Here is a 14,221-nt window from a genome sequence, read left to right on the forward strand (position 1 = left end):
CTTCTGGAGTTTACCCAGACCCATGTTCATCGAGTTGGTGATGCCATCCAGCCATCCCATCCTCTGTTGTCCCCTTCTCCTCCTACTCCCAATCCCTCCCAACATCAGGGTCTTTTCCAATGAGTCAACTCTTCACATGAGGTGGCCAAAGTATTGGAGTTTCAGCTTCAGCATCAGTCCTTCCAATGAACACCCAGGGCTGATCTCCTTCAGAATGGACTGGTTGGATCTCCTTGCAGTCCAAGGGGCTCTCAAGAGTCTTCTCCAACACCACAGTTCAAAAGCATCAATTCTTTGGCGCTCAGCTTTCTTCACAGTCCAACTCTCACATCCGTACATGACCACAGGAAAAACCATGGCCTTGACTAGATGAACCTTTGTTGGCAAAGTAAGGTCTTTGCTTTTGAATATGCTATCTAGGTTGGTCATAACTTTCCTTCCAAGGAGTAAGCGTCTTTTAATTTCATGGCTGTAGTCACCATCTGCAGTGATTTTGGAGCCCAGAAAAATAAAGTCAGCCACTGTTTCCACTGTTTCCCCATCTATTTCCCATGAAGTGATGGGACCGGATGCCATGATCTTGGTTTTCTGAATGTTGAGCTTTAAGCCAACTTTTTCACTTTCCTCTTTCACTTTCATCAAGAGGCTTTTTAGTTCCTCCTCACTTTCTGCCATAAGGGTAGTGTCATCTGCATATCTGAGGTTATTGATATTTCTCCTGGCAATCTTGATTCCAGCTTGTGTTTCTTCCAGTCCAGCGTTTCTCATGATGTACTCTGCATATAAGTTAAATAAGCAGGGTGACAATATACAGCCTTGACGTACTCCTTTTCCTATTTGGAACCAGTCTGTTGTTCCATGTCCAGTTCTAACTGTTGCTTCCTGACCTGCATACAGGTTTCTCAAGAAGCAGGTCAGGTGGCCTGGTATTCCCATCTCTTTCAGAATTTTCCAGTTTATTGTGATCCACACAATCAAAGGCTTTGGCATAGTCAATAAAGCAGAAATAGATGTTTTTCTGGAACTCTCCTGCTTTTTCCATGATCCAGCGCATGTTGGCAATTTGATCTCTGGTTCCTCTGCCTTGTCTAAAACCAGCTTGAACATCTGGAAGTTCACGGTTCATGTATTGCTGGAGCCTGGCTTGGAGAATTTTGAGCATTACTTTACTAGCGTGTGAGAAGAGTGCAACTGTGCAGTTGTTTGAGCATTATTTTTATTATTCTTACAGTTTATTTGTCCTTTACTTTGAGATTGTGTCCTTTCCCTTTTCTTGTGTTAAAAGGTATTTTTATGGAATTATAGTAATGGTAAATGGCAGTTTTTTATCTTCCTCATGTGACAAAACACTGAAACATACCTATTTTGCCCCCACAATTACCAGTTATTTTATATCTTACTAGTCCAGTAAATCCAAAAGTCAATTAGCTAAATATACTCCTTCATGAGATGAACCTATTTTCAGGGCAGGAATAGAGATGCAGATGTAGAGTAAGGATGTGTGGACATGAGTGGGAGGGAGGAGGGGATGGAATGAACTGGGAGATTGGGATTGACATATGTACAGCTACCATGTGTCAAACAGACAATTAGTGGGAAGCTGTTGTATCGCACAGGAAGCTCAGCTGCATGCTCTGTGATGACCTAGGGGTGTGGAATGGAGGGTGGCAGGAAGAAAGTTCAAGAGGGAGGGGGTATATATACACATATATGGCTGATTCACTTTGTTGTATAGCAGAAACAAAACACTGTAAAGCAATTATATCTCAATTTTAAAAATGAGTTAAGCATGAGCCCACACAGACACACTTAAAAAACTTTTGTGGAAAGACTCCTGTGCTAGCAGGCTTCCAATACGTCTTTAGTGATCCCTGCCTCCTGGTATACACACCCTTGTGGGCCCCTCCGACACGGTACCAGGGATTGTCTGTATGACCAAGAGAACACAGGAAAAATGATGGCACATCACTCCTGAGATAAGTCATACAAGGCTGTTCAGCTGTCACATGGTTGCTCTTTCATTCTTCCATCCCTCTCTCTGCAAGAAGCCAGCTGCCATGTCACAAGTAACACGACAGAGAGGTCCTTGTAATGGGAACTGAGGCTTCCTGCCCACAGCCAGGTGAGTGACACTGGGAGCAGACCTCTCAGCCCGTCAAGCCTTTGGATGAATGCAGCCTCATGGAAGACCCTGAGCCAGAACTGCCCAGCTAGGCAGCTGCTGAATCCCTGACCTACAGACACTGAGATATAATAAACAGCTGTGTATTAAATGATGAAGTGTGAGGTAATGTGTTACGGAACAATAAATAACTCATGCAACTCCTTTTTCGGCTGCAAGATGAACAGATCTCTGGCCCCAGCGCAATGCCACAACTGCTTAACATGTATTCATGTAGATGTTGGGAGAGAGAAAGGATTAGCCAGGTCTATGATGTCCATTATCCTGGCTTCAGTTTGCATACATTGACTTCTTCCTTCTCTGTTGCTTTTTCTACTTCTTTCATGTTGACCAGAGTACTCAGTAAACTAAAAAATCCAGCTCTAGCAAAGCAATCAGTTTTATAAGTCTGCAGGCTTTAGTTAAAGGAACTGTCCTATGTAAATATAGTATTTTATAATATTTTAGAAATGTGGTTAATTTCTATTGACAGAATCCCTCATCGTGGCTGTCAGATCCTAACTAGGCCCATCCGTATCTCAACAGAGGAGCATGTCTTATATTCACAGAGAAAACAGAAGCAACAGACAGAATCTCTTTTATGAGACTGATGGGCTGCCCACTGCACTAAGAAGGCAAGTCAGACAGATCTCTTCTAAATTCCCTCTTCCAACTTTTAAACCTATCTATAAATATTGGTGGATAGCATCACCAATTCAATGGACATGAACTTGGGCAAACTCCAGGAGATGGTGAGGGACAGGGAGGCCTGGAGTGCTGCAGTCCTTGGTGTCACAAAGAGTCAGACATGACTTGGAGACTGAACAACAACAACATAAACATTGGGGTGCAAAATTATTATTTTAGCAGTTGATGCCAGGGCTCCTCTTAGGGACAGAAAATGCCTTATTGAGGAAAGTACTTGATATGAACATATGAAATATGAAAGAAGAGAGCTAGCCTTACAATAAAACTGAAACAAAGAGCTAAACAGATTTACACTTGAAAAAAGATAGAGAGAGAGACCAATAAAATGAAGACTGGGATGAAATGGGGTGGATGAGGCGGTAAAGAGAGATGAGGCTCAAATCACAATGTGAGAGGCTCAAGCTTAGGGAGAGAGCTCCAGGGATCAGGGAACTGAAAGTATGTTTAAGATAGAAATATCTATTATTGGACTTTACATTGTTGTGTTGCTAAGGATATAAAATCCCCTAAGCCCTCAGTAATACCTGACACATGCACAAATGCTCGTGTGAGTGATTTTGGGGAAATTCCAAGAAAAAAGTTCCAGGGTAGGTCTGAGTTCTACAACTGGGTCAACATGAGACCAAGGAATAGGAACATGGGAACTGAAGTACAAGCAAGATGAAGAATTTCGGACTTTGCTGGTGGTCCTATCCTGTGGTTAGGACTCCCTGTTCCCAAAGCAGGGGACTCCAGGTTCCATCCCTGGTCAGGGAACTAGAGTCCACATGCCACAATGAAGATCAAAGAGAAATAAATAAAATTTAGTGGAAGCAGAAATGCAAAAGCCAAACAAACCATAAGATCACCTCCCAGGAATTAACAGAGATCTTGGAGTAGGCACTGAACTCCCCAGTGTATACAGAATAGAGACAAGCCAATTTTACTTAAATCTCAAAAGAGAATGCTACTTCAGCTGACATCTGGGTACATACCTGGCTTTAGACAAAGAGAAGTCCCAAAATAGGCACTCTGTTTTGTTTTGTTTTTTTTTTTTTTTTTAATAAGCTAATATCTTTCCTTTAGACCTGGTTCCATCAACTATTCTCTCTTTGCTACATAAAGTCAGTATCGTCCTCACCACAGGGATTTTCCTCTACTGCTTGTATACAGACTCAGGCCTAAAGCACCATCATCTTGTAACACAGGCTTTGAAGTCAGAAATGTTGAGGTTTTTTATCCTTATTCTATTATTGGTGGTATGCATCCATACTAAGTCACTTCAGTCTTGTCCGACTCTTTGCGACCCTGTGGACTGTAGCCCACCAGATTCATCTGCCTATGGGATTCTCCAGGCAAAAATACTGGAGTGGATTGCCACTCGCTCCTCCAAGGGATCTTCCCAATCCAGGAATCAAACCTGCATCACAGGTTCTTTACCACTAGTGCCACCTGGGAAGCTCCTTGGTGGTATAACTTTGGGCATGTTACTTAACCTCTCTGCATTCTTGCAGCTATAATTTCCTCATCAGAAAAAGGGAATAAGATCATACCTACTTCTTAGGACTATTGCCAGAGTCCAACTCCAGCAACCAGAGATTCAACCTGAAGAGATGACGGTGTTGGCCAATGAGACAGCCTCTCATTTTTCTATGGACTGCCTGTTTATTCCAAGTTTAAGATTCTCTTTTATACTTTTACAAAAACATTAGGCCAGAAGTTTGACATTTTCAGTTACCCCTTCCCATATTTATTATCTCCATAAATTATTGTTGCTCTTCAAACAGAGTTCCTGCTTCAGTGATTCTCTCGGAATCAGCCTTATCATCTATTATCTACCTCCTCTAATGTGTCCTATAGTTAACTTGTCATTACATTGTAGCTCATGCTACATTCCTCAGTTTACTACTTATCCTAAATCCTGTTTGCTCCTAATATCCTGAGCTCACTATATCTTACAAAGGCTTCTAGCTATAGTGTCTCTAAAAATTCCTAACTTCTATAAGCTATAGTAAAATATGCTAACTTTACAACATTCCTTAAATCTTTAACTTCTAACTATTTTAATTATTTCTAAGCCCTAAATTCAGTAAACTCCTTTGCCATAAACATTCTCCTCACAAATAGGCTTCAGATATCAATCCCTCCCATGGCCTCAAGCTATGGCCTATGTGCTCATCCTGGAACACTCTTTTGTAAAAGTCCTAGAACAAATGTCAATAATTAACTTTATGAATTATTTTCTGAGCAATGCTACAGAAGGCTTTTTGCCTTCTCATGCTCCTCTCAAGAACAATAAGCACCTTAATATTCCTTTTCAGCCAAGGAGAGGAAAAGACAAGTCAGAATTACAAGGCCTAACTCCTTCATCCCAGGATCCTTGCCTGCGGAATGAGGAGAGGGGGCTGGGGACCGTGCCTCCATTTTTTCAGTAATGCCTCATGCGGCTCCCGACAGACTATGGTAAGGATTATCCTGGATAGTGAATAGAAATTGTTAGCCCTTGAGATAAAGGTGAAATTCATTGTTTTGGGATGAAATGTCCTATAGATATCAATTAGGTCTAACTGGTCTATTGTATCGTTTAAAGTTTGTGTTTCCTTGTTAATTTTCTGTTTAGTTGATCTATCCATAGGTGCTTGGGGCTGGTGCACTGGGACGGCCCAGAGGGATGGTATGGGGAGGGAGGAGGGAGGAGGGTTCGGGATGGGGAACACATGTATACCTGTGGTGGATTCATTTTGATATTTGGCAAAACTAATACAATTATGTAAAGTTTAAAAATAAAATAAAATTAGAAAAAAAATAAATAAATAAATAAAACATTTGAATTTGTTGAGAGTTTTGAACTAATACAAATAATTTACACTATTTCCTAAAAAAGTTTATGCTCATGCATTTTATTTTTAACATTTAAAAATATTTACAAAAGTCAAAGATTGTTTTACATAGAAAGCAATCTAAATTTCAAATAACAAACTTTTTATAACCACTGATGTTTGAGTAAAATGATATATGTAGTTACAAAAGTTTATACAAGAAATATGAAATACCTGGAAAATAAAAAATGTATTCTGAAATAAGCTTTCAATAGAGAAAATTAAAATTGCAATTCAAGGTTATGTACAAGAAAAGCTTTAAAATATAAGAAATTTTAGTATTATAAATGATTAAATATTATGGGTTACCAGAGCTTCTGAATTCATTGCAAATTGGTAGCTTTATAACTTTTCTCTGTTTAAAAAAAAAAAAAAAATTAGATGAACCAAGCATTTAGATTAAGAATTTTTTTTAAAATAATCATATCAAACCTAAAGAAATCAGGAGAAAGGCAGTAATGTTTTAAAATACACAGAACTTCAACAAAGATGCATTTATTGAAGCTTATTGACCTGTAACAGAAAGGTAGCCTTATAGAATATTTTCAGTTAGGAAGGGGATGCCAATCCAAGAGTGAAGGAGTATATGTATACTTATAGCTAATTCACTTTGTTGTACAGCAGAAACTAACACAACATTGCAAAACAATTATACATCAATAAAAAATAAATATTAATAAAATAGAATTGATATATTCCGGGAGCCATAAAAGTGATAACACTGCATGCAGAACTTTAACTTAATAAATTTACAAATATTTCGTGTCCAAACACTGCAAAATGAGAATCTAGATCCTCCCATGAACCAAACAGTCCTCTTAGATTTCAATGATAAAGGAAAAATCGAAGATTAAACTTGTAAGTGTGCACAGAAAACCACAAAAAAAGGACGTAGGAAATGATATGAATATTGTACATATACATAATAAACATACACATACCCATATATATATATATATATTTAAAATTATCGATCTGTTTACAATAGCTAGGACATGGAAGCAACTAAGAAAGCTGTGGCACATATACACAATGAAATATTACTCAGCTATTAAAAATAATACATTTTTTATGCATTTTTTACCTCAGTTCTAATGAGGTGGATGAAACTTGAGCCTATTAAGCAGAGTGAAATAAGTCAGAAAGAAAAGCACCAATACAGTATATTAACATATATATATATATATATATGGCAAAGTAATGTCTCTGCTTTTGAATATGCTATCTAGGTTGGTCATAACTTTCCTTCCAAGGAGTAAGCATCTTTTAATTTTATGGCTGCAGTCACCATCTGTAGTGATTTTGGAGCCCAGAAAAATAAAGTCTGACACTGTTTCCCCATCTATTTCCCATGAAGTGGTGGGACCGGATGTCATGATCTTTGTTTTCTGAATGTTGAGTTTTAAGCCAACTTTTTCACTCTCCACTTTCACTTTCATCAAGAGGCTTTTGAGTTCCTCTTCACTTTCTGCCATAAGGGTCGTGTCATCTACATATCTGAGGTTATTGATATTTCTCCCGGCAATCTTGATTCCAGCTTGTGTTTCTTCCAGTCCAGCATTTCTCATGATGTACTCTGCATAGAAGTTAAATAAACAGGGTGACAATATACAGCCTTGACGAGCTCCTTTTCCTATTTGGAACCAGTCTGTTGTTCCATGTCCAGTTCTAACTGTTGCTTCCTCGTCTAGTCAAGGCTATGGTTTCTCCTGTGGTCATGTATGGATGTGAGAGTTGGACTGTGAAGAAAGCTGAGTGCCGAAGAATTGATGCTTTTGAACTGTGGTGTTGGAGAAGACTCTTGAGAGTCCTTGGACTGCAAGGAGATCCAACCAGTCCATTCTGAAGGAGATCAGCCCTGGGATTTCTTTGGAAGGAATGATGCAAAAACTGAAACTCCAGTACTTTGGCCACCTCATGCAAAGAGTTGACTCATTGGAAAAGACTCTGATGGTGGGAGGGATTGGGGGCAGGAGGAGAAGGGGATGACAGAGGATGAGATGGCTGGATGGCATCACTGACTCAATGGACGTGAGTCTCAGTGACCTCCGGGAGTTGGTGATGGACAGGGAGGCCTGGCGTGCTGGGATTCATGGGGGCGCAAAGAGTCGGACACAAGTGAGTGACTGATCTGATCTGATCTGACCTGATATATATATATGGAATTTAGAAAGATGGTAACGATGACCCTGTATGCGAGACAGCAAAAGAGACACAGAGGTAAAGAACAGACTTTTGGACTCTGTGGGAGAAGGTGACGGTGGGATGATTTGATAGAATAGCATTGAAACATGTATATGACCATATGTGAAATAGGTCACCAGTCCAAATTCTATGCATGCAACAGGGCATTCAAAGCCAGTGCACTGGGACAACCTGAGGGATGGGATGGGGAGGGGAGTGGGAGGGGTTTCAGGATGGGGGACACATGTACACCCATGGCTGATTCATGTCACATTATGGAAAAAACCACCAAAATACTGTAAAGTAATTAGCCTCAAATTACAAAAAAAAAAAAAAAAAAACTATCAATCGAGAAGAACATATACAAAACCCTGAATAACTTCTTAGCCATTTCAATTTCTTAAGTTTTTCAAATATCTCTAATTTTAACACATTCCATTCTAAATGCAAAATTGTGAAATGCTAAGTTTTTATTTAGTTTGTGTGTGTGTGTGTGTGTGTGTGTGTGTGTGTGTGTTTGTCCTTTAAATCAACCAAAGCTAATTCATAAAACTACACGTGAATATTTGTTAAGAAAAAGGCATTGGGCAGTTAAAATACTGCAGGGATGTGAATGTTCTGATGATAATAGCCAATATTTATTAGTGTGGCCTTAAAAAGTTAACATCAATTAACTGATTTAATCTTTACAGTAACTCTTTGGAGCTGGAATTGTTATTTATCTGTGCAGTTTAGGAACTTGAAACTTAAAGTTTCAGTGATTTTTTTTAAAGCATTCTACAGGCAACTGCGTAGAAGGTTTGGAATCTAAATCCTTGAACATTTGGTTTCCAACCAAGTACTCATAATCACTCTGCTATCTTGCTTCTCCATCAAGTAAAGGAAATTATTTCTGAAACCGCTATCATTTTTCCCACAATGGAGCTCTTTTCAATCATAAAATTCTCTAAAGTTTGATTATGCTTGGGGATTTGTACAGCACACTTTAAAAACTGACAACTATACTTTTCATTTTGTGAATCAGGTGTCCTTAAAACCATACATATGGAGACCATGGTTTAAACGTGTTTCATGGTTTCCAATTATGATGTAGATTTCTAAAGTCATATTCTTAGAAAGGCCTGAGATTGTGTTTATTCAAGCAAAGGATGGATCATTAGAATAAATAAATAAATACTTCTATTTGTTTTTGGAGAAAGAGCAAGGAAATACACTATAGGGACAAAAAAAAAACAGAAGAGCTTAAAAGTTCAGGATCAGTTACTTTAATTGTTTGGATCTCTTTCTCTTCTGTAAGACTCTACTGAGAGCATTTTTTTACTTCTTTATTTCAAAGACTGTATATGAGCGGATTCAGCAAGGGGATGACAATGCTATAAAAAACAGAAGCCACTTGATCCTTTCCCAAAGAGTAGGGCTTACTTGGTTTTATGTAAGTAAAATTGTAGTACCGTAAAAGATGGTGAATGACAGGAGATGGGAGGCACAGGTAGAGAAGGCTTTTTGCTTCCCTGAAGTGGAAGTAATTTTCAGGACAGTGTACAGGATGGACGCATAGGACACAGATATTGTGAAAAGAGACACACTAGGGTTGAGCCAGCAGAAATGGATATTGTGATTTCGATATAATGTGTGTCAGTGCAGGACAGGGCTAAAATTGGGGTTGCATCACAGAAAAAAAGTGCTAGATTACACTAGAGTCACAGAAATGCAACCTGCTCAAGAAAAGCACATTGACAAAGGTGTCCATGAAGCCAATCAAGAAGGATCAAAAGATAAGAGAGCAGCAACGTCTGGTGGACATAATAGCTGGGTAATGCAGAGGGTTGCAGATGGCTACATAGCAATCATAGGCCATGGATGAGAGAAGAACACATTCAGTGACACCACGAAGACAAAACAATTCATCTGGATGAAGCAGTTAAGGTATGAAATATACCTGTTGGAAGTCAGTAAGTTGTCTAAAGTTTTAGGGGTGACAGCTGTTGAGAAACTGAGGTCAAGAAATGACAGGTGACTGAGGAAAAAATACATGGGGGTGTGAGGATGGAGATTGAGGCAGATTATCAACATCATTCCTGCATTGCCCAGCACAGTGATCAGGTATATCAGGAGAAAGGGTGAAGAGGATCAGCTGGATCGCTTCAGAGTCTGTCAGTCCCATGAGGATGAAGTCAGACACGTGAGTGATATTCCTTCTGCCCATAGTGTTCAAATGCTCTAAACTGCTGAGAAATCAGTTGATTCTTAGCAGGAATCACTGCAAAAAAGATTTGTGTTTCCATGAACAACATGACGTATTTCTATTACCTTTTACAGAAAAGGGAAAATATTGAGGAGTATATCAAGTATGAAGAGAAAAATCTTTACTTGATTGCTAAATATAGAAATGTGTATAAATTGACATTTACATACAATGTACTAAAAGCTACTGTATTGGAAAATTAGAAATAGCCTTGTAATATTCTAAACATTTCACTTTATTAAAGCATTTAATTCCACTGAGAAAGTTATACCATAGATACTAATATTAGTCACATATTTTAGATGAAAAAAAGTACATAGAGAATTTAGGTAATTTATCCAGAGTCAGAGCTAGTACATGTTGTCTCAGTAATTCTATGAAGATAGATTGATCACACAGTGTATGCCCATAGTACAAAATCTTATTCATAATTAATTTCAGCAACCCTGAAAAACAAATGCTGGATATAAAACAATAATGAAAGAATTGTTTCAATACATAATGCACAATTCTTTTTTTCCAATATGATTTAATACTAATGAAATATAAATTTCAACCTTTGGATTTCAGTAGGGTGTATTAAAAATGCTAGACCACATATTAGCATTAATTTCCAAAAAATATGTATTTAAATAACTTGATATTCAAAATCAAATTTCTACAAAAATTATATTTCTAAAATACACACATTTCATGCAGATCCTGATTACATCAGTGTTGTCTTTCACAAGCCCTGGGAGTACCTAGGTTAAGGTTAAATGATATCTGCATGCATACTTCTCTAATGTCCTTGTTTTATTTGAACCTAACTAAAACTTTCTGATTTTCAAAATAATATTTACCAGCAGCCAAAGTTGGTGGAGGAACAACTATTTCCAATATTATCTGACTAGAAGTATGACGAAGTTTCCCTCATGAATAAAATATGAAGACCATTTCAGCTGAAAATTTCTGTAACATAATATTTTTGATTAGTTATTTTTAAATTTTTGTTCTCTCATTTTGTTGCATTCTGTGGGAAAAGTAAATCAACATAGAAATTTTGTTCAACTTGTGTTCAAATGTAAAATTTGTCAGGAAGTTTTGTCTAAAAAGAATATCAGGGATCTAACTGCATGTGAACACAGAGTAGAATATGCCTTGCCTCTCATCCTGATAATTCCAGGGAACCTCATATACTGGATATTGGTGGTTAGGCAACATCTGGTCATCCCTATGGAACAATCTCCATCAAAGATTGCTTTGTGTATCTCCTAGGACAAGAGTTCAAGGACTAAATGCAGCTGTGCTAAGTTTTGAAAAGCTGGTTGTATTTTCCCTTAGGAGCCACACAATGAAGAGCCAAATGCTTTAGTTTTCCTTTGTGATATTTAAATTTATTCCAGTGGTGGTAGAGTAATCATTTCTAGAGAAATGATTAATCTATGACTGTAACCATCAGGGATGGAAAGATACATTTTTTACAATGAAATGTTATATTTATAGTTTATATTCAAATATATGTGTGACACTATGCTAAGAGTAAATATGTCCATTAGATACAAAATGAAATCTCCAAATATGAAAAAGAAAATTCCTTTAGGGGTGATCAGAACTGATTTTTTAAGCTTTGCTGCTGCTGCTGCTGCTGCTGCTAAGTCCCTTCAGTCGTGTCTGACTCTGTGCGACCCCATAGATGGCAGCCCACCAGGCTTCCTGGGATTCTCCAGGCAAGAACACTGGAGTGGGTTGCCATTGCCTTCTCCTGAAATATAATTGATACAAGAAGATCTACACACATTTACTATATATTTATTAGTGAATTTGGACATCTGCATATATCCAAATGCCATCACCACATTCAAGGTTCTAAACCTAGCCATCATCAGCTCCAAAAGTTCCCTTGTACTCTTCTATGCATGTGTGTGTTTTGTGGTAAAAAAAATGATTTCTTTCTTTCTTTCTTTTTTACTAGCTATTTGATTCTTATTTTTATTATTTTTATTTTTTCACTTTTTTTTTAACTTTACAATATTGTGTTGGTTTTGCCATACATCAACATGAATCTGCCACGGGTGTACACGTGTTCCCCATCCTGAACCCCCCTCCCACCTCCCTCCCCATCCCATCCCTCTGGTTCATCCCAGTGCACCAGCCCCAAGCATCCTGTATCCTGCATCGAACCTGGACTGGTGATTTGTTTCTTATACGATATTATGCATGTTTCAATGCCATTCTCCCAAATCATCCCACCCTCTTCCTCTCCCACAGAGTCCAAAAGACTGTTCTGTACATCTGTGTCTCTTTTGTTCTCTCGCAAACAAGGTTATCATTACCATCTTTCTAAATTCCATATATATGCGTTAGTATACTGTATTGGTGTTTTTCTTTCTGGCTTACTTCACTCTGTATAATAGGCTCCAGTTTCATCCACCTCATTAGAACTGATTCAAATGTATTCTTTTTAATGGCTGAGTAATACTCCATTGTGTATATGTACCACAGCTTTCTTATTCATTCATCTGCTGATGAACATCTAGGTTGCTTCCATGTCCTGGCTATTATAAACAGTGCTGTGGTGAACATTGGGGTACACGTGTCTCTTTCAATTCTGGTTTCCTCGGTGTGTATGCCGAGCAGTGGGATTGCTGGGTCATATCAGATCAGATCAGATCAGTCACTCAGTCATCTCCAACTCTTTGTGACCCCATGAATCGCAGCACACAAGGCCTTCCTGTCCATCACCAACTCCCGGAGTTCACTCAGACTCACGTCCATTGAGTCAGTGATGCCATACAGCCATCTCATCCTCTGTCATCCCCTTCTCCCCCTGCCCCCAATCCCTCCCAGCATCAGACTCTTTTCCAATGAGTCAACTCTTCACATGAGGTGGCCAAAGTACTGGAGTTTCAGCTTTTGCATCATTCCTTCCAAAGAAATCCCAGGGCTGATCTCCTTCAGAATGGACTAGTTGGATAAGGCAGTTCTATTTCCAGTTTTTTAGGGAATCTCCACACTGTTCTCCATAGTGGCTGTACTAGTTTTCATTCCCACCAACAGTGTAAGAGAGTTCCCTTTTCTCCACACCCTCTCCAGCATTTATTGCTTGTAGACTTTTGGATCGCAGCCATTCTGAGTGGTGTGAAATGGTACCTCTTTGTGGTTTTGATTTGCATTTCTCTGATAGTGAGTGATGTTGAGCATCTTTTCATGTGTTTGTTAGCTATCTGTATGTCTTCTCTGGAGAAATGTCTGTTTAGTTCTTTGACCCATTTTTTGATTGCATCATTTATTTTTCTGTAATTGAGCTGCAGGAGTTGCTTGTATATTTTTGAGACTAGTTGTTTGTCAGTTGCTTCATTTGCTATTATTTTCTCCCTTTCTAAAGGCTGTCTTTTCACCTTTCTTATAGTTTCCTTTGTTGTTCAGAAGCTTTTAATTTTAATTAGGTCCATTTGTTTATTTTTGCTTTTATTTCCAATATTCTGTGATGTGGGTCATAGAGGATCCTGCTGTGATTTATGTCGGAGAGTGTTTTGCCTATGTTCTCCTCTAGGAGTGCTATAGTTTCTGGTCTTACATTTAGATCTTTAATCCATTTTGAGTTTATTTTTGTGTATGGTATGAGAAAGTGTTCTAGTTTCATTTTTTTTTACAAGTGATTGACCAGTTTTCCCAGCACCGCTTGTGATTTCTAAAGATAACCACCACATACTAAAATATAGCATGTACAAAAATAAAACAAATACATAACAAAATTCAAAAATTATATGAAAACAAACTCAAATTTTGGTCAATGTCTGAGCTATTTTTGTTCATTGAATGCTTAATTGTATTCTTCTATATTTGCATACTTATACTATATAGTCAGTATCCATCTGCATTTTATAACTAAAATTTCATAATATAATGTGACTGATTTTATGCTAGCCTTTCATAAATCCCATAATTAAAGGCCTTATGCATTGACTGATACCCCCTGACCAACTCTCCTCCAGAGTTCAGTTCAGTCACTGAGTCATGTCCGACTCTTTGTGACCCCAAGGGCTGTAGCTTGCCAGGCTTCCTTGTCCTTCACCATCAGCT

At 38.2% G+C, this 14,221-nt stretch overlaps 1 pseudogene; it reads right to left on the reverse strand.

Moving 5' to 3' along the window:
* Window positions 1-9,171: 9,171 nt before the first annotated feature.
* LOC109567569 (olfactory receptor 8H1-like) lies at window positions 9,172-10,117 on the reverse strand (annotated as a pseudogene).
* Between the last annotated feature and the right edge of the window lie 4,104 nt (window positions 10,118-14,221).

Source organism: Bos indicus, chromosome 13 (genome assembly GCF_029378745.1).
Source record: "Bos indicus isolate NIAB-ARS_2022 breed Sahiwal x Tharparkar chromosome 13, NIAB-ARS_B.indTharparkar_mat_pri_1.0, whole genome shotgun sequence".
NCBI classification, from domain to species: domain Eukaryota; kingdom Metazoa; phylum Chordata; class Mammalia; order Artiodactyla; family Bovidae; genus Bos; species Bos indicus.